The following is a 22,474-nucleotide window of genomic DNA, read 5'->3' on the forward strand; positions in this document are numbered from 1 at the left end:
AGACCCGGTCCTGGCCGATATGACTCCATCTTTTCAATAAGAATCAAACGCTCCTGTCATGATTTAATCTTGTAAAAGGCCTATTTTCAGTAGCTTAGGCTACATTATTTATCGCATTACAGTGTCCTCTCTTTGAAGAACATATGCCAATGCCACTGCCATCGAATGACCGCAGCAGTAGGGTTTGTGACATTATGCGAATATTTCCGGAAAAGTGGACTTTGTTTGAATGGTTTTGTGCGTCGAAATAGAATCTCTGTAAAAAAAAAAATATATATATGCAGAAAAGCCTAACTAACAAGGACAATGTAGGGCTATATCTTTATTTTATAATATAATAATAACAATAATATAATAATATATTTATTTTGACTCCGTTAGTGTTGTGTCAATACGAAAATGCGACAGATCCTCTCCAACCTGGCATTTCTTAATTTGTTAATTAATATTTATAAGTAATCACCTGAATAATAATAATGAATGCCATTATAATAACAAAGTGTAATGGCTTGTTTCAAATAGGTTTTATTAAGAAGCATATCCATGGAAACAAGTGTACAAACACAATTGTGACCCTTTTTTTTTTACCTACATTGGCCTGCCTATTACCGTAACCTAAAATTCCAAGACTGCCACAGACCTACCCCTCACTCCTTCCTCCCCCTACCCCTTACCCCTTTCTCCCCCTAACCTCTTCCTCCCAGCCTCCTCCCCCTTACACCCACAAACTATGGCTTTGATCCCTCTGCTCGTTCTTTAATGTATGAGTAACCTCTCTGGCATTAACCAGGCAAGCTGAAAGCCCTGTAGCCTTTGTTCATCTCCGTCTCCAATCTTCTATATTCATACCTCTCGTTTCCTCTAGAAAAGGAGGAGCGTTCCCAATGACAGAGACCACTTCACTTCTCCCTGCTCATTAACTTTGAATGCATGCCGTTTTGTTATTCTGCGCACACAAGCGCACGAACAGAGAAGGCAGATTACTGCCGTTTGTCCTGTACACACACGTTCAATAACCATACATTGGCATGGTCTCTTTGCTTTTGATCCATGCAGTAATCCTTTCCATCCCCATCATAAAATAATCCAACAAACGTAAAATAATGAAATAATTGACACGTAAACAGCTAGGCCTAATTAGGACAGTATTTTAAAGCACTGACTGAGGTCATTATCATTCCATATTATTGTTTGTCTCCTCTTTGAAAAATTGTAATTCCTTATGAATTTTGATGCGCTGTTATTATTAATTATTCTTGATAATCATCTAATAGTGGGCAGCCATTTTGCCTGAGGCAAAAGTACTGCTATTTAATAAGTCATTGTGTAAAAATAATACTGCAGACTCTAAATACACAGCCTAACATCGCAGTAAAATACAGCTGTTATGGTGCTAGGAGAAACAACAATTTGTCAAGGTGTGCTGGTCAAACTGATCTTCTGATGTACCCCTTTCCTGCAGTCAAATGACCTAGTGGCCTAATGGGGGGAATGTTATTAATATTTTTCTAAATTACATAATTTATAAATATAAATGAATAAACTCAGAAAATCCAGTGTTTATGTCAAGTTCTTATATTTCAGTCTGTGATGTATATAAAGTGTAATATTGGGATGCAAACTCAAAATTGAATACATTTTAACTATATCTGACATGTTACAGGTGTCTTCCTTTTTGTAAGCCCATAACCATGTGTCTGAGGTGTATACTTCTGTTTCAAAGAAGATTTGTTTGAGACTACCAAGAAACACTCTGTGTGACCCTTATTTAGCCCACTGCAGTAAAAATGATTTGACTGACAAACTGACAACAAGACACACAAAGAGGTCCACATGACATGATTTCCAAAATGGAGTGGCTGTGGTTCCGGATTTTCTGGAATCCGACTTGCTGATGCTAAAAAATACTGCGATTTTTGTGCATGCGGGATCCACTACCCTTCCTCCTTTCAGCTGTTGCTGAGTGCTCAGTCACTCCATGACTCCGATGCCGCTTGTACACAAAACAGTTCGAACAAACATAGTTCTTTGTCTGTTGTAACAGTAAGCTATTGTAGGGGAGTTACATGCAGCTATTTAGGCAAGCTACAGTGTCTTCAGAAAGTATTCATACCCCTTCACGTATTCCACATTTTGTTGTGCTACAGTCTGAAGTCAAAATCTATTAAAACATTTGTTTTTCTCATGTCACACCCTGATCTGTTTTACCTGCCTTTGTGATTGTCTCTACCCCCCTCCAGGTGTCACTCATCTTCCCCATTATCCCCAGTGTATTTATACCTGTGTTCTCTGTTTGTCTGTTGCCAGCTCGTTTTGTTTCGTCAAGCCTACCAGCGTTTTTCCCCTTGCGCATGTCTTTCTCAAGTTCCTGTTTTCTAGTTTTCCCGGTTTTGACCATTCTGCCTGCCCTGACCCTGAGCCTGCCTGCCATTCTGTACCTTTTGTACTCTGATCTGGATTACTGACTGCCTGCCCCCTGTTTCTGTAAACTTTTGTTACTTCGACACTGTCTGTGTCACGGTTTCGGCCGAGGCTGCCTCTCTCCCTTGTTCGGGCAGGCTTCGGCGTTCGTTGTCTCCGGAATACTAGCTGCCACCGTTGTATGTTTCATGTTCGTTTGCTTTTGTCTGTTTGTTGTCACACCTGTTCTTGTTTAGCCTAATTAGTGTTCTATAAGTTTCTCGTGGTGTTTGTCTAGTGTTGTGTGTTATTGATTTTTGTCATTCGTGTATAGGGCGTGATTCCTGTATTTCGCTCGGTTGAGCTTCCCTCCACTGTTGGAGTATTTACGCACCTGTTTGTGCGCTTTTGTTTTGTTCGCCTTCGTGCGTATTTCGCCTTCGGGCAAGAGTTGACCTATTGCCGTGTTTGGCGATAACTAAAGTCTGTTGGACTATCCGTCTGTGTCCTGCGTTTGATTCCACCACTGCACCCACCTACAGCACGCGCTGACAGAATAACACACCTTTTAAATGGAATCAGCAGGAGCCGCAGCAGCCCAGGCGACGCTGGAGGACAGGGTCCGGGAACAAGGTGACCAGATCCTGCAGATGGGGACCGCACTGCAGGAGGTGATCACCACCATCCGAGGCTGGGGGACGCCTCCACCGCCACCCGCCCTGCCAGCACCATCGGCCAGTCAGCCTATTCCCGCACCGGAACCCCGAGGAGTCCGACTCTCGCTCCCGAGGGCTTACGATGGAACCGCGGCTGGGTGCCAGGGTTTCCTTCTCCAGGTGGAGCTGTACCTGGCCACCTTGCACCCGGCAGCCCTCGGGACATGAGAGCGTGTCCGCCCTGATCTCCTGCCTGTCCGGGAAGGCGTTGGAATGGGCCAACGCGGAGTGGAGGAGGATCGACGCGGACACCATAACCTACGAGGAGTTCTCCCGCCGCTTCAGGGCGGTGTTTGACCATCCCCCGGAGGGGAAAGCGGCGGGGGAGCGTCTGGTCTTCCTCCGGCAGGGGAGGAGGAGTGCTCAGGAGTTCGCCCTCGAATTCCGTACTCTAGCGGCAGATGCAGGGTGGAATGATCGGGCTCTCGTCGATCACTACAGATGTAGTCTACGAGAGGACGTCCGTCGGGAGCTGGCCTGTAGGGACACCAGCCTCACGTTCGACCAGTTGGTCGACATGTCCATCAGGCTGGATAATCTGCTAGCTACCCGCGGACGTCCCGAGGGGGGTCCGTCCATTTCACCCTCCAGCGCCTCCGAGCCGTGCCCCATGGAGCTCGGGGGCGCTGGCGCTAGAGAGAGGAGGGGTCGGCTTACTAGGGGGTCCATCCCCTGCACCAACTGTGGTCGGGGAGGACACACCGCGGCTAGGTGCTGGGGATGGCCTCCTAGGGGAGAGGACGACAGGTCCCGCACTGGGGATTCCTTCCAGGTGAGTAGGCGCCCCACTCACCCAGAGCTCTCTGTTGCACATTTCTGTATACCTGTGCGTTTTCCACAGGTAGCACCTCATTCCCAGCATAAGGCGCTGGTAGATTCAGGCGCGGCTGGGAATTTTATTGATAAGAAGTTTTGTTTAGCTTTAGGGATTCCCCTTCTTCCTGTTGATGTCCCTTTCCCCGTTCATGCCCTAGATAGTCGTCCGTTGGGTGCGGGCTTGATCAGGGAGGTCACTGCGCCACTTAGGATGTGTGCGCAGGGGGGTCATCAGGAGATGATTCAGCTATTTCTGATTGACTCTCCTGCGTATCCGGTGGTGCTGGGCATGCCCTGGTTGAGTACCCATAACCCATCTATTTCGTGGCAGGATAGGGCTCTGATGGAGTGGTCTGCCCAGTGTGTGGGTAGATGTTTAGGCGTTTCCGTAGGGGCTACCTCGGTGGAGAGTCCAAACCAGGTGCCCGCATTGCACGTTCCCCCTGAGTATGGGGATTTGGCTATTGCGTTTAGTAAGTCGAGGGCGACGCAGTTGCCGCCCCATAGGCAGGGAGATTGTGCGATAGACCTCCAGGCAGGAGCTGCGCTCCCACGGAGCCATGTGTATCCTCTGTCTCAAGAGGAGAAAAAAGCTATGGAGACCTACATAGACGAATCTCTGAGACAAGGATACATACGGCCTTCCACTTCCCCTGCGTCCTCGAGTTTCTTTTTTGTGAAGAAGAAGGATGGTGGTTTGCGCCCGTGCATCGATTACCGTGGTCTCAATCAGATTACGGTGAAGTACAGTTATCCACTCCCGCTGATTGCGACCATGACTGAGTCATTGTATGGGGCGCGCTTCTTCACTAAATTAGATCTCAGGAGCGCGTACAACTTGGTGCGCATCAGGGAGGGTGATGAATGGAAGACAGCCTTTAGTACCACCTCGGGCCATTACGAGTATCTGGTCATGCCATACGGGTTGATGAACGCTCCGTCAGTTTTCCAATCATTCGTGGATGAGATCTTCAGGGACATGCAGGGGCAGGGGGTGGTTGTGTACATAGATGACATTCTCGTGTACTCGCCTACCCGTGTCGAGCATGTGGCCCTGGTGCGCCGAGTGTTGCGGAGGCTGGTGGAGCACGACCTGTATGTTAAGGCAGAGAAGTGTCTGTTTTTCCAGGAGTCGGTCTCCTTTTTGGGGTATCAGTTGTCTGCGTCAGGGGTGAAGATGGAGGTAGACCGGGTGTCGGCCGTGCGTAATTGGCAAACACCAACCACTGTGAAGGAGGTGCAGCAGTTTTTGGGGTTTGCAAATTACTACAGGAGGTTTATCCGGGGTTTTGGACAGGTGGCAGCTCCCATCACGTCTCTTTTGAAGGGGGGTCCGGTGCGTCTGCAGTGGTCGGCCGAGGCGGACAGGGCGTTTGGGAGGCTGAAGGACCTGTTTACCTCGGCCCCGGTGCTGGCGCATCCGGATCCCTCTTTGCCGTTCCAGGTAGAGGTGGACGCGTCAGAGGCCGGTCTAGGAGCCATGCTTTCACAACGGTCTGGCGCGCCACCTAAACTCCGCTCCTGTGCTTTTTATTCTAAGAAGCTCAGTCCGGCGGAGCGGAACTATGACGTAGGGGACAGGGAGCTGTTAGCCGTGGTACAGGCCCTAAAGGTGTGGAGGCACTGGCTTGAGGGGGCTCAACACCCTTTCCTCATTTTGACGGACCACCGTAACCTGGAGTACATCCGGGCAGCGAGGAGGCTGAACCCTCGCCAGGCAAGATGGAATATGTTCTTGACCAGGTTTACATTTAAGATCACGTACATCCCTGGGTCACAGAACGGTAAGGCAGATGCGCTGTCTCGGCGGTATGACACGGAGGAGAGGTCCGTGGAGCCCACTCCCATACTGCCGGAGTCGTGTCTGGTGGCACCGGTAGTGTGGGAGGTCGATGCTGAACTCGAGCGGGCGTTACGCACCGACCCTAGTCCACCGCAATGCCCTGAGGGTCGGAAGTACGTTCCGCTCGAGGTTCGGGATCGATTGATCTATTGGGCTCACACGTCACCCTCCTCTGGACATCCTGGTATCGGCCGGACAGTGCACTGTCTTAGTGCCAAGTACTGGTGGCCCACGTTGGCGAAGGATGTGAGGGTTTATGTTTCCTCCTGCTCGGTGTGCGCCTAGTGTAAGGCGCCTAGACATCTGCCTAGGGGTAAGTTACTACCCCTGCCCGTTCCACAACGACCATGGTCTCACCTCTCGGTGGATTTCATTACTGACCTTCCTCCTTCACAGGGGAACACCACTATACTGGTCGTTGTGGACCGGTTTTCTAAGGCCTGTCGTTTGCTCCCCATGCCGGGCCTTCCTACTGCCCTGCAAACCGCCGAAGCACTATTCACCCATGTGTTCCGGCACTACGGGGTACCCGAGAATATTGTGTCTGATCGGGGTCCCCAATTTACCTCCAGGGTCTGGAGAGCCTTTATGGAGCGGTTGGGGGTCTCGGTGAGCCTCACCTCGGGTTACCACCCGGAGAGTAATGGGCAGGTGGAACGCGTGAACCAGGATGTGGGTAGGTTTCTTAGAACATACTGCCAGGACCGGCCGGAGGAGTGGGCAAGGTACGTTCCCTGGGCCGAGATGGCCCAGAATTCCCTACGCCATTCCTCCACTAACCTAACCCCTTTTCAATGTGTGCTGGGTTACCAGCCGGTTCTGGCACCTTGGCAGCAGAGCCAGATCGAGGCTCCTGCGGTGGATGAGTGGGCGCGGCGCTCGGAGGAGACATGGAACGCTGCACACGTCCACCTGCAGCGGGCCCTCCGACGTCATAAGGCGAGCGCCGATCTCCACCGCAGTGAGGGACCGGTGTACGCACCTGGTGATCGAGTCTGGCTCTCTACCAGAAACCTGCCCCTCCGCCTGCCCTGTCGGAAACTGGGTCGGCGGTTTGTAGGGCCATTTAAAGTCCTGGGAAGGTTGAACGAGGTGTGTTACAAATTACAACTGCCTGTTGAATATAAAAGTATTAACCCCTCGTTCCATGTGTCCCTTCTCAGGCCGGTGGTAGCTGGCCCACTCCAAGAAAGTGAGATCAGGGAGACTCCTCCGCCCCCATTGGACATCGAGGGGGCACCGGCGTACACTGTGAGGTCCATCTTGGATTCGAGACGTCGGATGGGGGGTCTCCAGTATCTAGTGGAGTGGGAGGGGTACCGTCCGGAGGAGCGGTGCTGGGTGCCGAGGAGAGACATCTTGGACCCGTCTCTCCTGACGGAATTCCATCGTGGGCACCCGACGCACCCTGCTCCGCGTCCTCCGGGTCGTCCCCGAGGCCGGAGTCGGCGCACGTCTGGAGCCGCGCGTCAAGGGGGGGGTACTGTCACGGTTTCGGCCGAGGCTGCCTCTCTCCCTTGTTCGGGCAGGCTTCGGCGTTCGTTGTCTCCGGAATACTAGCTGCCACCGTTGTATGTTTCATGTTCGTTTGCTTTTGTCTGTTTGTTGTCACACCTGTTCTTGTTTAGCCTAATTAGTGTTCTATAAGTTTCTCGTGGTGTTTGTCTAGTGTTGTGTGTTATTGATTTTTGTCATTCGTGTATAGGGCGTGATTCCTGTATTTCGCTCGGTTGAGCTTCCCTCCACTGTTGGAGTATTTACGCACCTGTTTGTGCGCTTTTGTTTTGTTCGCCTTCGTGCGTATTTCGCCTTCGGGCAAGAGTTGACCTATTGCCGTGTTTGGCGATCACTAAAGTCTGTTGGACTATCCGTCTGTGTCCTGCGTTTGATTCCACCACTGCACCCACCTACAGCACGCGCTGACAGTCTGCATCTGGGTCTTCTCCTGAAACGTGATATCTCATCTATCTACACACACGATACCCCATAATGCCAGAGTGAAAATTTGTTTTTAGAAATGTTTGCAAATGTATTGAACATGAAATACAGAAATATCTAATTTACGTAAGTATTCACACCCCTATGTCAATACTTTGTAGAAGCACCTTTAGCAGCGATTACAGCTGTGAGTCTTTCCTGGATTGTGCAACATTTGCCCATTTTTATTTAGAAAATTCTTAAAGCTTTGTCAAACTGGTTGTTGATTATTGCTAGACAACCATTTTCAGGTCTTGCCATTGATTTTAAGTAGATTTAAGTCAAAACTGTAACTCGGCCACTCAGGAACATTCACTGTCTTCGTGGTAAGCAACTCCAGTGTAGATTTGGCCTTTTGTTTTAGGTTATTGTCCTGCTGAAAAGTGAATTCATCTGCCAGTGTCTGGTGGAAAGCAGACTGAACTATGTTTTCCTCTAGGATTTTTCCTGTGCTTAGCTCCATTCCGTGTCATTTTTATCCTGAAAAACTTAACGATTACAATCATACCCATAACATGATACAGCCACTACTATGCTTGCAAATATGGAGAGTGGTACTCAGTAATATGTTGGATTTGCCCCAAACATATTTTTTTATTCTATACAGGCTTCCTTCTTTTCCCTCTGTCAATTAGGTTAATATTGTGGAGTAACTACAATGTTGTTGAGCCATCCTCCGTTTTCTCCTATCACAGCCATTAAACAATAACTATTTTAAAGTCACCATTGGCCTCGTGGAAATCCCTGAGCAGTTTCCTTCCTCTCCGGCAACTGAGTTAGGAAGGACGCCTGTATCTGTGACAGGTTAAAGGAAGTACTCATAGCCTGTTATACACTAAAAAGTATCAGTAAGTTCATAGTATGTGAGGATCTTAAAATATCTATGGTTAAAAAGATAATGCATTCAGTACTAGTTCATAGAGATTGATAAAATGTATATAATTGTGTTAAAAAGTTAAAATCCGTCAAGCGTACAAAGGGTAAAAATTGTAAGAGGAATGTGTAAACGTTATATTGATTACTTTATTTTGTGGTGCCTAATTTAAGGGTAAAAGTGTTAATCTGTGATCTACTAAATGCTCTTAATCTATGAGCCTGAGATCGATTGCTCTGGTCTCCACCCAAGTTCCCGGGGAAATCGCGCTCTTTTCCTCATTACACTAAAGTTCTCAGTGAGGAAACATAACCGTATCACTCTCGTGATTATTTCTCCCCTTTTTCAGTGGCGTAACATTTTTGGAGGCTCCTGGTCGCTGAATTCCGAGCCAGCTAAATCCCCACATAACAACCCAGGCAGGCTGCAGTAAGGAAAGTGTTGCTGTTCGAGGAGAGCTGGAAGTTGGTGGTTAAGTACGTGTCAACTGAGGCCATTGAGAGACCATCAGAGACAGTAAGGACCATCTAATTCAGAGTCAACTCCTGCACAGTAAAAGTTCCTCCTGTCCTGTCAACATGACAACCGCCTTGGAAGAACTACAGGAAGAGGTAGTAGGAGAATTGCACACCCTGACTAAAGACAAGTTACTAGAGATATGTGATTTCCTTGACATATCAGGCGAACAGAGAAGAGATGTTCAAGACAAATCCTGCATATCATTGATGACTCACATTATGATGTTCCTTGAGTGGAAGTTGCAGAGTTAGAAGATGGCGGCATGTCGGAATTGTTGCTACTTAAAGACAAAATGACAGAGATGATCAGTGGCATAGATAACAAAACAGGGCAAACTGACCATGATATTGAAACAGTCGGAACACATCACAGAATAGAGGAACTGAGAACTGTAACCCCACAACAAGGGGTGGGAACTGAGCAGATTACTGGAGCCAAAGCCAGTGATTCTCTGCGCCAGCCCCAACCCCCTGCCCATCTTTAGGGGAGCATGCAGCTCATACTGGCGCAAAGAGTTTAAAATGTCTGGTCAGATAGGTGAACCGGGCCAGAAAGATAAACTGACATTTTCTAGCCTTGCCCATCAGATTGAGAATGGACTTAACAGAGGCTATCCTGAGGTAGAAATAGTAGATGCAGTAATCAGGGCTATTTCTCCAGGCTCACAGCTACGCAGCTACTTGGAAGGTAAACCCCAGCTAACTCTTCCCACACTTAGATGCATCCTGCGTTCCCACTTCCAAGAGAAGAGTGCAACAGAGCTTTATGAACAGCTAGCTTCAGAAGCACAGCATAGCAAGGAGACCCATCAAAGCTTCCTGATGCCCGTCTTAGATTTGAGGCAGAAAGTACTATTTGCGTCCCAGGAGTCAGAATCAGGGCTTAAGTATGACCCTGCTCTAGTCCAGCGCATGTGTTTACACACAGTCCTTACAGGTCTCCAGAGTGACAGTATCAGGATAGACATGCAGCCTCTCCTGCTAGATATCGAAACATCAGATGAGGTTTTGCTAGAGAAGCTTAACATTGCTTGTGCTAATGAGATAGAAAGATGAAACAAAAAGTGGTTTAATGCCCCACAGCCTGCTACAACTGTAAGTGTAGTCCAGTTAGAAGATACGCCATCTGGAAAGTGTCCTGTGAAGGAAGCCAAAGCTAAGATACCCGCAGAACTGTTAACAGAGTTAGCTGAACTTAAGACAGGTGTAGCTTCCCTAAAAGGTCTCAGTGCAGAGATTGCTCAGATTAAGGAGACATTACAGCAGCCTATGTTTCAGTCACCGCCTTATGCCTATGCCCCACCTCCAGTTAGGAGGCCAGATAGGGACCCCCAGCCACCTGTTTCCCAGCAGCAGTATTACAGCAACTACAGTCAGCCCCAAGCATCTGACCCTGTGCAGCATCAATATGCACCTAACCTGTATACCAACCGCTCTGCTCAAGCTCCAAGGAGGTGTTTTGTCTGCCAGCAGGCCAGAACAGATGCACGCTGCACACACTGCTTCCGATGTGGGAGTGGAGAACATTTTCAAGCTGGATGTAAAATCTGGGGAGTCAGACCATCAAAAGAGTCCCCTTTAAACGGGGAAGGGTTACCGCTGAGGGACGAGTGTTAACCGTAGCTACCAAAAAGTCCCAGAAATGTGAAAATTGTGCCAGAGAAGATTCATTTTAGAACCTGAAACAATGTTCATCATGTAAAGAGACACTGTACTGTTCCAAATGATGTCAAAACCAACATTGGACTAAACATAAGGAAAAATGCACTCACCTGAAAATTGACTCTACCAGTGAAAAGCTTTCCTGTACAGAGGAAAATGCCCACTCTTTACCATCCCTAGCTCAAGTTTGCCACCCCCCATAAGGTCACCTCGCTAGTCGGCAGACAGTGCCTTGTTGAGTGTCACCTGAATTGCCACCACCTCCAAGCCCTATGGGACACAGGCTCTCAGGTATTGGTCATTGATGAACGATGGAAAGAGGAATCTCTCCCAAACGCAAGGCTGAGGGATGTTTCAGAAATTCTGGACTTGCATGATGATCTAAGATTGACTGCAGCAAATGGGACTGAAATGCCGTACCTGGGATGGATTGAAACAACTTTTCGGCTAGCCTCTGAAACTGACCAAACAAAGGAACTGATCATCCCAGTGCTGGTAATGAAAGGCTGTCACCTATCTCATCCCATCTTAGGTTTCAATGTTATCGAGCACATCCTGACAATGACCGAAAAAGAATAAACGGTACAGTACAGTGAAAAAAGCTTTCCCAAGCCTCAAAAGAAACAAGGTGAGAGCTTTTATACATGCTGTTAGCGCAGAACAGACAGATGAATATGCAGTGAAAACCAAGAAAGAGAAGGTTGCTGTACCAAAACACAATAGCATTCAGATTGAGTGCCGTGTAGCTTCCCAGCCTTTCAAAGAGGACATGACAATGCTTTTCCAGCCAGACCTGAACCCGCAGTGGCCAGATGAACTTGAGTTATTTGACACACTAGTCAGAGTCAGGAAAGGTGTTTTTCCAGTTATCATGCTTGATGTCTCTAACCCCACTGAGCACGACATTGCCCTGCTAGGACGCACAATAATCGGTACAGTACAAACCATTATGACTGTGTTACCTGCCCAAGTCTTTGAAAAAGCTGTCACCCCAGCCACAGTGAATCACACCAGCGTTCGAACCCCATGTACTGCTACTGAACAGTGGGATCCACCAGTAGGTTTAATTCACCTAACCGAAGAGCAGAGTGAGGTTGTTAGGCAAATGCTTAGAGAAGAGTGTCACTCCTTCTCCAGATCAGACAATGACATTGGCTGCATTGAACGATTGAAAATGAATATTTCTCTAAAGGACTCTGAACCAGTCAAGCGCACACACATGTCAGTGCCCAGGCCACTGTATCAGGAGATGAAGGGTTACCTTCATGACCTCATAACCCAGGGCTGGGTTAGGAAGTCAAACTCTTCATATTCTTCACCTGTCGTGTGCGTTAGGAAGAAGGACGGGACCCTCCGGTTGTGTATAGATTACAGAGACCTGAACAGAAAGACACATCCCGACCGCCAGCCCATCCCTTGGGTCCAAGACATCATGGACAGTTTAGGTGGTAATTCCTGGTTCTCCCTCTTAGATCAGGGAAAAGCGTATCACCAGAGGTTCATCTCTGAAGAAAGCAGATCACTGACAGCATTTGTGACCCCGTGGGGACTCTATGAGTGGATACATATGCCATTCGGCCTCATGAACGCTCCTGCAGCTTTTCAGCGTTGTATGGAGGAATGTTTGGAAGGGCTCCGGGATAACATCTGCATTCCTTATCTGGACGACACGCTAGTTTTCAGTAAAACTTTCGACAGCCATGTGAGTGAAAGTTTTGCAGCGTGTCAGAGAGTATGGCATCAAACTCAAGCCAAGTAAGTGTGATCTCTATAAAACCCCAGGTCCGTTATTTGGGCAGAATAGTGTCTGCAGAGGGCAGCAGAGTTGATCCAGCCGATTTTGAAGCAGTGAGAGCATTGAAAGAAATCAGACCAGAGACTGTGGGCCAGCTCAGAAAAATGCTTGGTTTACTCACTTACTGCAGACAGTACATCAAATACTTTTCTAGGAGGGCCAGCTGTCTGTATGACCTCCTGAAAGCAGATTCAGAGAAATTACCTGACCACCCACGGAAAACAAAAACAAAGAAAGTAAGTCATGTGGTGCACTCAAACAAACCAATCCTGTGGACTGACCAGAATCAACAGGCACTTGAACAGCTGATTGAGTGTTTGCTTCACCCACCAGTCTTAGGTTTCCATGATTTCACTCAGCCATTTGTTGTACACACTGATGCGTCACACCAAGGCTTGGGAGCAGTTCTTTATCAAGAGCAAGATGGAAAGCTTAGGGTCATTGCTTATGGCTCTCGAACCTTAACAGCAGCTGAGAAGAACTATCACTACCACTCTGGCAAGCTAGAATTTCTAGCTCTAAAATGGGCAATCACTGATAAGTTCCATGATTATTTGTACTATGCTCCGACGTTCACTGTATACAGCGATAACAACCCGCTCAGCTACATTCTGTCTACTGCAAAACTGAACGCAACCACTTCCAGGTGGGTTGCAGAATTGGCTGATTTCCACGTTACAATAAAGTACAGGCCAGGCAGAGAGAACAGTGAAGCAGATGCTTTGTCTAGGATGCCACTGGATGTAGAGTCACTGATGAGAGAATGTTCTGAGGAGCTTCCACCAGACACCATTGCTGCCACGATACAATCAGTTGAGGTACAGAAAGTGTCTGTTGTACCTTGGTCACGTTCAGCTGCATCTATGTCAGTATCAGCTGAAGGTGAGACAACCACTGCAACAATCAGCTCGTTCCCAAAAGATGGGATAAGAGAAGCACAAGAATCTGATCCGGTCATCTGTCCTGTGCTCGATTTCAAACTGTCTGGTTCCAAACCGCCAGTTAAAGAGCAAAAGGAATCCAGTCCAAAGACAAAATGCCTATTCAGAGAATGGGACAAATTGACAATAGACAGTGATGGCATTCTGTACAGAATCACTACAGCCCGCAAGCAGTTAGTTCTACCAGAGCAGTACAAAGGTAAGGTGATGGAAGAGTTGCACAATAACATGGGACACCAAGGTACTGACTGCACTGTATCACTAGTACGTGACCGCTTCTTCTGGCCATATATGCAATCTGACATCGAGCACTATGTGACTAAAACTTGTAGCTGTGTCAAGCAGAAAAAGCCAGGCCATGAAACAAGAGCTCCTCTGATAAACATTGTGACAACACAGCCATTTGAACTGGTATGTATAGATTTCCTCCATCTCGACAGATGCAAAGGGGGATATGAGTACATCCTCGTGATTGTTGATCATTTTACACGTTTCACTCAAGCCTACGCCACCACATCAAAGTCAGGAAAAACTGCTGCAAATCTCATCTTCAATGACTTTGCCCTGAAGTTTGGGTTCCCCTCCCGCATCCACCATGACCAAGGGGGAGAATTCGAAAATAAGTTGTTCCATCAGTTAAAGAAACTCAGTGGCATGGCGGGGTCCAGAACAACACCCTACCACCCGATGGGGAACGGTCAAGTGGAACGTATGAACAGAACATTGTTGCAAATGCTAAAGACACTAACTGAGACACAAAAGTCAAATTGGAAGGAGTCTCTGAACAAACTGCTTTATGCCTATAACTGCACCCGTTGCGAAGTGACTGGCTATTCACCATTGTATCTTCTGTTTGGGAGATCAACCAGGCTTCCTGTTGATATGCTCTTTGGATTGTGCACAGAGGCAGGTTCCAGTAACCAGCGAGACTACGTGGAGAACTGGAAACGAGGGATGGAAGAAGCATACGCCATTGCAAATTAAAATGCTCAGAAATCTGCTGAAAGAAGTAAGAAGTACTATGGTACTAAAGTTAGGAGTTCAGTGCTACAGCCTGGCGAGTGAGTTCTGATTAAAAACCTGACACCAAGAGGAGGACCAGGCAAACTCCATAACTATTGGGAAGATAAAATTCACACAGTAGTGAGACAAATGGGTTCAGACCTGCCGATTTATGAGTTGAGACCAGAAAAGGGTAGGGGACGCTCCCGGGTCCTGCACAGAAACCTGCTCATGTCCTGTGACCACTTACCTTTTGAGACACAACCAGAAATGACTAAAGATGACAAAAGTAAGAAAAAAAAGAGACATCAGCCTGCATCACAGCCTCTAGATTCTGATGAAGACAGCGGGGATGAATATGACCTTCATCATGAGCCGCTACAGGTCCCCACATCTCCTACAGTACCTGAGGAGAGGTATGCTGAACCAGCGAGAGTCGGAACACAGGCCCCCACCAGTAAAACAGACAGTTGCGGTGCCAGTTCCTGATACGCTACAAGCACAGCCTCTTGTTGAAAAGCAGCTGGAGGAGACAACAACATTTAAAGACCTGCCTGCTGAGGAGATGAACTTGCCTGCTAAAAATTTGCCTGATGATCGTCCACTAAGTGCCTTTCCTTCATTAACTGCTGCTGCTGAACCTGAGGAACCAGCCTACCAGCTGCCACAAAGAGAGAGACATCCTCCAATACGTATCACCTATGATCAGCTTGGTATCCCTTCCTGCTACAGTATCCAGCCACAGCCACAGTTGTTCCCTGTCTACCCTGCACCAGGACTGGTTCCATGGCTGCCATCACTACAGCGATATTACCTTCAGCCACCCTACATGTATGGACTTCAGCAAACATGAGGCTACAGAGTTGACATGTTTGACCATGGACTACTGACTGATTTCACAGACTGTCACAAGAGACAATTAGCAGACTATGCATATAGATCATTAAAACTGATGGACTGTTGACAATAGTATGAGAAAAGACTGCTTATGGACTGTTTATACAGCTGGTCAACAGATATGGACTGTGAATATAACTTGTTGGTTCTATTTGAACTGTGACCTTTGACCTCTGCTCAAGTACTAGCTTACGGAAGAGGATTTTCTAGGTCCAGTGCATATAGACTATTTAAGAAGACAATGTTGGTAATGTTGGGACAACATTTATTTTGTCGGGGAGAGTGTGACAGGTTAAAGGAAGTACTCATAGCCTGTTATACACTACAAAGTATCAGTAAGTTCATAGTATGTGAGGATCTTAAAATATCTAAGGTTAAAAAGATCATGCATTCAGTACTAGTTCATAGAGATTGATAAAGTTCATATAATTGTGTTAAAAAGTTAAAATCCGTCAAGCGTACAAAGGGTAAAAATTGTAAGAGGAATGTGTAAACGTTATATTGATTACTTTATTTTGTGGTGCCTAATTTAAGGGTAAAAGTGTTAATCTGTGATCTACTAAATGCTCTTAATCTATGAGCCTGAGATCGATTGCTCTGGTCTCCACCCAAGTTCCCGGGGAAATCGCGGTCTTTTCCTCATTACACTAAAGTTCTCAGTGAGGAAACATAACCGTATAACTCTCGTGATTATTTCTCACCTTTTTCAGGGGCGCAACATATCTTTGTAGTGAGTTGGTGTATTGATACACCATCCAAAGTGTAATTAATAACTTCATGCTCAAAAGGATATTCAGTGTCTGCTTTTTTTGTTACACATCTACCAATAGGTACCCTTCGTTGCGAGGCATTGGAAAACCTCCCTGGTCTTTGTGGTTGAATCTGTGTTTGAAATTCACTGCTTGACTCAGGGATCTTACATTTAATTGTATGTGTGGGGTACAGCGATGAGGTAGTCATTTAAAAACCATGTTAAACACTATTATTGCACACAGAGTGAGTCTATTTAACTTATTTATGTGACATTTTTACTACTAAACTTATTTAGGCTTGCCATAACAAAGGGGTTGAATACCTTTTGACTCAAGACATTTCAGCTTTATGATTCAAAAAATATGATTCCACTTTGTCATTATGGGCTATTGTGTTTAGGCCAGTGACAAAATATCTAATTTAGTTTTTAAAAAAATTCAGGCTGTAACACAACAAAATGTGGAAAATTCAAGGGGTGTGAATACTTTCTGAAGGCACTGTATGTGTAGCCTATGCAGCATATCATACAAGCAAGACAGACAGTGTCACGGTTTCGGCCGAGGCTGCTCCTCTTCCTTGTTCGGGCGGACTTCGGCGGTCGTCGTCTCCGGAGTACTAGCTGCCACCGTTCGATGTTTCTTGTTCTTTTGGTTTTGTCTGTTCATAACACCTGTCCCTTATTTGTGTCTTGATTGTTCCCCTTATTTAGTTTGTGTGTTTGGGTCAGGTGTTATGCGTTATTGTTTTATGTCAGCCTGTGTCAGCTGTATCAGTCTCTCGTGGTTATTTTCGAGAGTTTGCACTGCGTGCGCTTCTTTCTTGTTTTCCGCACAGTGTTTCAGTGCGTATTGGTGCGCCACCCGGTTGGGGAGGCTATTTTGTCCATTTTGGATTTACTAAAGTGTTTAACGTCATCCTGGTTCCTGCGTTTGATTCCACACACTCACACCACTCTGACAGAATAACGCATCGAAATGGAATCAGCAGGAGCGACCGCGCCGACCGCCGATATGGACGAACGTCTTCGTGGTCAGGAGGACCGAATGAACCAGGTCTGTCACGCCCTGGAGAGGGTGATGACCACTCTACACCGATGGGAGACCAGCGGGGTGCCCACACCTCCAACCACCGACCCAGCTCCAGCGGTCAGCCCTCCGGTGTCATCTCCGGAACCCAGTGGGATTCGGCTCTCGCTCCCGAGGGCGTACGACGGCTCCACCGCCGGGTGTCAAGGGTTCCTGCTGCAGGTGGAGCTCTACCTCGCCACCGTACACCCGGCGCCCTCGGGACACGAGAGCGTCTCAGCCCTCATCTCCTGTCTCACCGGCAAGGCGTTGGAGTGGGCCAACGCCGAGTGGAGGAGAATGGACGCCGCAACCACGAACTATGCGGAGTTCTCCCGCCGCTTCCGTGCTGTATTCGACCATCCACCAGAAGGGAAGGCGGCGGGGGAACGTCTGTTCTACCTCCGACAGGGGATGAGGAGCGCACAGGACTTTGCCTTAGAGTTCCGGACCCTAGCGGCTGATGCAGGGTGGAATGAGCGGGCCCATATTGACCATTTCCGCTGCAGCCTCCGAGAGGACGTCCAGCGAGAGTTGGCGTGCAGGGACACGTCGTTAACTTTCGACCAACTGGTCGACATGGCCATCCGGCTGGATACCCTGCTCGCCACCCGTGGGCGTCCCGGAGGGGGGGGTTCGCCCATTCCACTTTCCAGCGCCTCCGAGCCGAGTCCTATGGAGCTCGGGGGTGCTGGCGCTAGGGAAAGGAGGAGGAGGAGCCCACGGGGACCCGGCCCGTGCACCAACTGTGGTCGTGGAGGGCACACTGCGGCTAGGTGCTGGGGCGGGTCCTCCAGGGGAGGAGATGGCAGGTCTAGCATTGGGGGGTCCCCCCAGGTGAGTAGGCGCCCTGCTTACCCAGAGCTTTCTGTCGTGCACCTAACCTTGCCTGTTTGTTTCCCACAGGTTGCACCTCGTTCCCAGCATAAGGCGCTGGTAGATTCAGGCGCAGCTGGGAATTTTATAGATCGCCAGTTCTGTTTAGAGTTAGGGATTCCCCTTCTTCCAGTGGATAAGCCTTTCCCCGTCCATGCCCTAGATAGCCGTCCGTTAGGGTCTGGGTTGATTAGGGAGGTCACAGCACCACTTCAGATGATGGCGCAGGAGGGTCATGAGGAGAGAATTCAGCTTTATCTGATTGACTCTCCTGCGTATCCGGTGGTGCTGGGTCTTCCCTGGTTGATGACTCATGACCCTATTATTGGGTGGCGAGAGAAAGCTCTTAAAGGGTGGTCTGCTCAATGTGAGGGGCGGTGTCTGGGTGTTTCCATAGGGGCGACCTCGGTGGAGAGTCCGAATCTAATGCCAGCACTGCAGATTCCCCCCGAGTATGAGGATTTGGCATTGGCGTTCAGTAAGACTAGGGCTGCGCAGCTGCCGCCTCATAGACGGGGGGATTGTGCGATAGATCTCCAGTCAGGCGCAGCTCTCCCGCGGAGCCATGTGTATCCCTTGTCTCAGGAGGAGAAGAAATCTATGGAGACATACATCTCTGAGTCTCTTGGACAGGGATACATACGGCCCTCCGTTTCACCCGTTTCCTCAAGTTTCTTTTTTGTGAAGAAGAAGGATGGAGGTCTGCGGCCGTGTATTGATTACCGCGGTCTCAATCAGATCACAGTGAAGTACAGCTATCCACTTCCTCTGATTGCGACTATGACGGAGTCACTGCACGGTGCGCAGTTCTTTACAAAATTGGATCTTAGGAGCGCATATAACTTGGTGCGCATCCGAAAGGGCGATGAATGGAAGACAGCGTTTAGCACGACTTCCGGGCACTACGAGTATCTAGTCATGCCATATGGGTTGATGAATGCTCCCTCAGTCTTCCAATCCTTCGTTGATGAGATTTTCCGGGACATGCAGGGACAGGGAGTGGTTGTGTACATCGACGACATTCTGGTGTATAGTCCTACCCGTGCTGAGCATGTAGCCCTGGTGCGCCGAGTATTGCGGAGGCTGTTGGAGCATGACCTATATGTCAAGGCAGAGAAATGTCTGTTTTTTCAGAAGTCGGTCTCCTTTCTGGGTTACCAGTTATCTGCGTCAGGGGTGAAGATGGAGGTAGACCGGGTGTCAGCTGTGCGTAATTGGCAGACCCCAACCACTGTGAAGGAGGTGCAACGGTTCTTGGGTTTTGCGAATTACTACCGGAGGTTTATCCGGGGTTTTGGACAGGTGGCAGCTCCCATAACGTCTCTGTTAAAGGGGGGTCCGGTGCGCTTGCGGTGGTCAGCTGAGGCGGACAGGGCATTTGGGAGACTGAAGGACCTGTTTACCTCGGCGCCGGTGTTGGCGCATCCGGATCCCTCTTTACCGTTCCAAGTAGAGGTGGACGCGTCAGAGGCCGGGATAGGGGCCGTTCTTTCCCAGCGTTCTGGTACTCCACCTAAACTCCGTCCCTGTGCGTTCTACTCTAAGAAGCTCAGTCCGGCGGAGCGGAATTATGACGTAGGAGACAGGGAGCTGTTAGCCGTGGTACAGGCCCTAAAGGTGTGGCGGCATTGGCTCGAGGGGGCTCAACACCCTTTCCTCATTCAAACTGACCATCGTAACCTGGAGTACATCCGGGCAGCTAGGAGACTGAATCCTCGCCAGGCTCGTTGGACTATGTTCCTGGCCCGGTTTGTGTTTAAGATCACATACATCCCGGGGTCCCAGAACGGGAAGGCAGATGCTCTGTCCCGGCGGTATGACGCAGAGGAGAGGTCAGTTGAGTCCACGCCCATACTACCGGAGTCTTGTCTGGTTGCTCCGGTGGTGTGGGAGGTTGATGGTGAGATCGAGCGGGCGTTACGCACCGACCCGAGTCCTCCTCAGTGTCCTGTGGGTCGGACGTACGTTCCGCTCGAGATACGCGATCGCCTCATTTGTTGGGCTCATACGTCCCCCTCCTCTGGCCATCCGGGTATCGGCCGGACAGTGCACTGCCTTAGCACGAAGTACTGGTGGCCAACGTTAGCTAGGGATGTGAGGATTTATGTCTCCTCCTGTTCGGTGTGTGCCCAGTGTAAGGCGCCCAGACATTTGCCCAGGGGTAAGTTACAACCCCTGCCTATTCCACAACGACCCTGGTCCCACCTCTCGGTGGATTTTGTTACCGACCTTCCCCCCTCACAGGGGAATACTACCATCCTGGTCGTTGTGGATAGGTTCTCGAAGGCCTGTCGTCTCCTTCCCATGCCGGGTCTACCCACTGCCCTACAGACCGCTGAGGCTCTGTTCACCCATGTCTTCCGGCATTACGGGGTACCCGAGGATATAGTGTCTGACCGAGGCCCCCAGTTCACCTCTAGAGTGTGGAGGGCATTTATGGAACGGTTGGGGGTGTCGGTAAGCCTTACCTCGGGTTACCACCCGGAGAGTAATGGGCAGGTTGAACGTGTCAACCAGGATGTGGGTAGGTTTCTGAGGTCATACTGTCAGGGCCGGCCGGAGGAGTGGGCGAGATATGTGCCCTGGGCCGAGATGGCACAGAACTCTCTTCGCCACTCCTCCACCCAACTAACCCCGTTTCAGTGCGTGTTGGGGTACCAGCCGGTGCTGGCACCATGGCATGAGAGCCAGATCGAGGCCCCCGCTGTGGATGAGTGGGTAAGGCGCTCGGAGGAGACGTGGGACGCTGCACACGTCCATCTGCAGCGTGCCATACGTCGACAGAAGACGAGCGCCGACCTACACCGCAGTGAGGGGCCAGTGTACGCACCTGGAGATCGAGTCTGGCTCTCAACCAGAAACCTGCCCCTCCGCCTGCCCTGCCGGAAGCTGGGTCGGCGGTTTGTGGGGCCGTTTAAAGTCCTGAGGAGATTGAACGAGGTGAGTTATAGGTTAGAACTACCTGTTGACTACAAAAATATTAACCCCTCGTTCCATGTGTCTCTCCTCAGGCCGGTGGTAGCTGGTCCACTCCAGGACTTTGAGATTGAGGAGACTCCTCCGCCCCCGTTGGACATCGAGGGGGCTCCGGCGTACACCGTGAGGTCCATACTGGATTCTAGACGCCGGATGGGGGGTCTTCAATATCTCGTGGAGTGGGAGGGGTACGGTCCGGAGGAGCGGTGCTGGGTGCCAAGGAGGGACGTGTTAGACCAGTCCCTACTGACCGATTTCCATCGGGGTCATCCTGCGCGCCCTGCTCCGCGTCGTCCGGGTCGTCCTCGAGCTCCGGGTCGGCGCACGGCTGGAGCCGCGCGTCAAGGGGGGGGTACTGTCACGGTTTCGGCCGAGGCTGCTCCTCTTCCTTGTTCGGGCGGACTTCGGCGGTCGTCGTCTCCGGAGTACTAGCTGCCACCGTTCGATGTTTCTTGTTCTTTTGGTTTTGTCTGTTCATAACACCTGTCCCTTATTTGTGTCTTGATTGTTCCCCTTATTTAGTTTGTGTGTTTGGGTCAGGTGTTATGCGTTATTGTTTTATGTCAGCCTGTGTCAGCTGTATCAGTCTCTCGTGGTTATTTTCGAGAGTTTGCACTGCGTGCGCTTCTTTCTTGTTTTCCGCACAGTGTTTCAGTGCGTATTGGTGCGCCACCCGGTTGGGGAGGCTATTTTGTCCATTTTGGATTTACTAAAGTGTTTAACGTCATCCTGGTTCCTGCGTTTGATTCCACACACTCACACCACTCTGACAGACAGGCAGTTAATAGCGATGTAATGTTCTTTTTTCATCATCGCAAACATTGGCTAAACAGGAGGCAGAATGCTGGCTGTATGGCAGCATATGTAACTATCATCACACAAAACACTAATTGTTTTGACCCAATGCAATCTGTAGACTGTGTCTTGCTTGTGCTATGACAATATCCGTTACAACAGACGGAGAAGGTTGTAGCCTTCATACAGTGGGGAGAACAAGTATTTGATACACTGCCAATTTTGCAGGTTTTCCTACTTACAAAGCATGTAGAGGTCTGTAATATTTATCATAGGTACACTTCAACTGTGAGAGACGGAATCTAAAACAAAAATCCAGAAAATCACATTGTATGATTATTAAGTAATTAATTTGCATTTTATTGCATGACATAAGTATTTGATCACCTACCAACCAGTAAGAATTCCGGCTCTCACAGACCTGTTAGTTTTTCTTTAAGAAGCCCTCCTGTTCTCCACTCATTACCTGTATTAACTGCACCTGTTTGAACTCGTTACCTGTATAAAAGACACCTGTCCACACACTCAATCAAACAGACTCCAACCTCTCCATAATGGCCAAGACCAGA

Source organism: Coregonus lavaretus (genome assembly GCF_964263955.1).
Source record: "Coregonus lavaretus genome assembly, chromosome: 12".
Classification (NCBI taxonomy): domain Eukaryota; kingdom Metazoa; phylum Chordata; class Actinopteri; order Salmoniformes; family Salmonidae; genus Coregonus; species Coregonus lavaretus.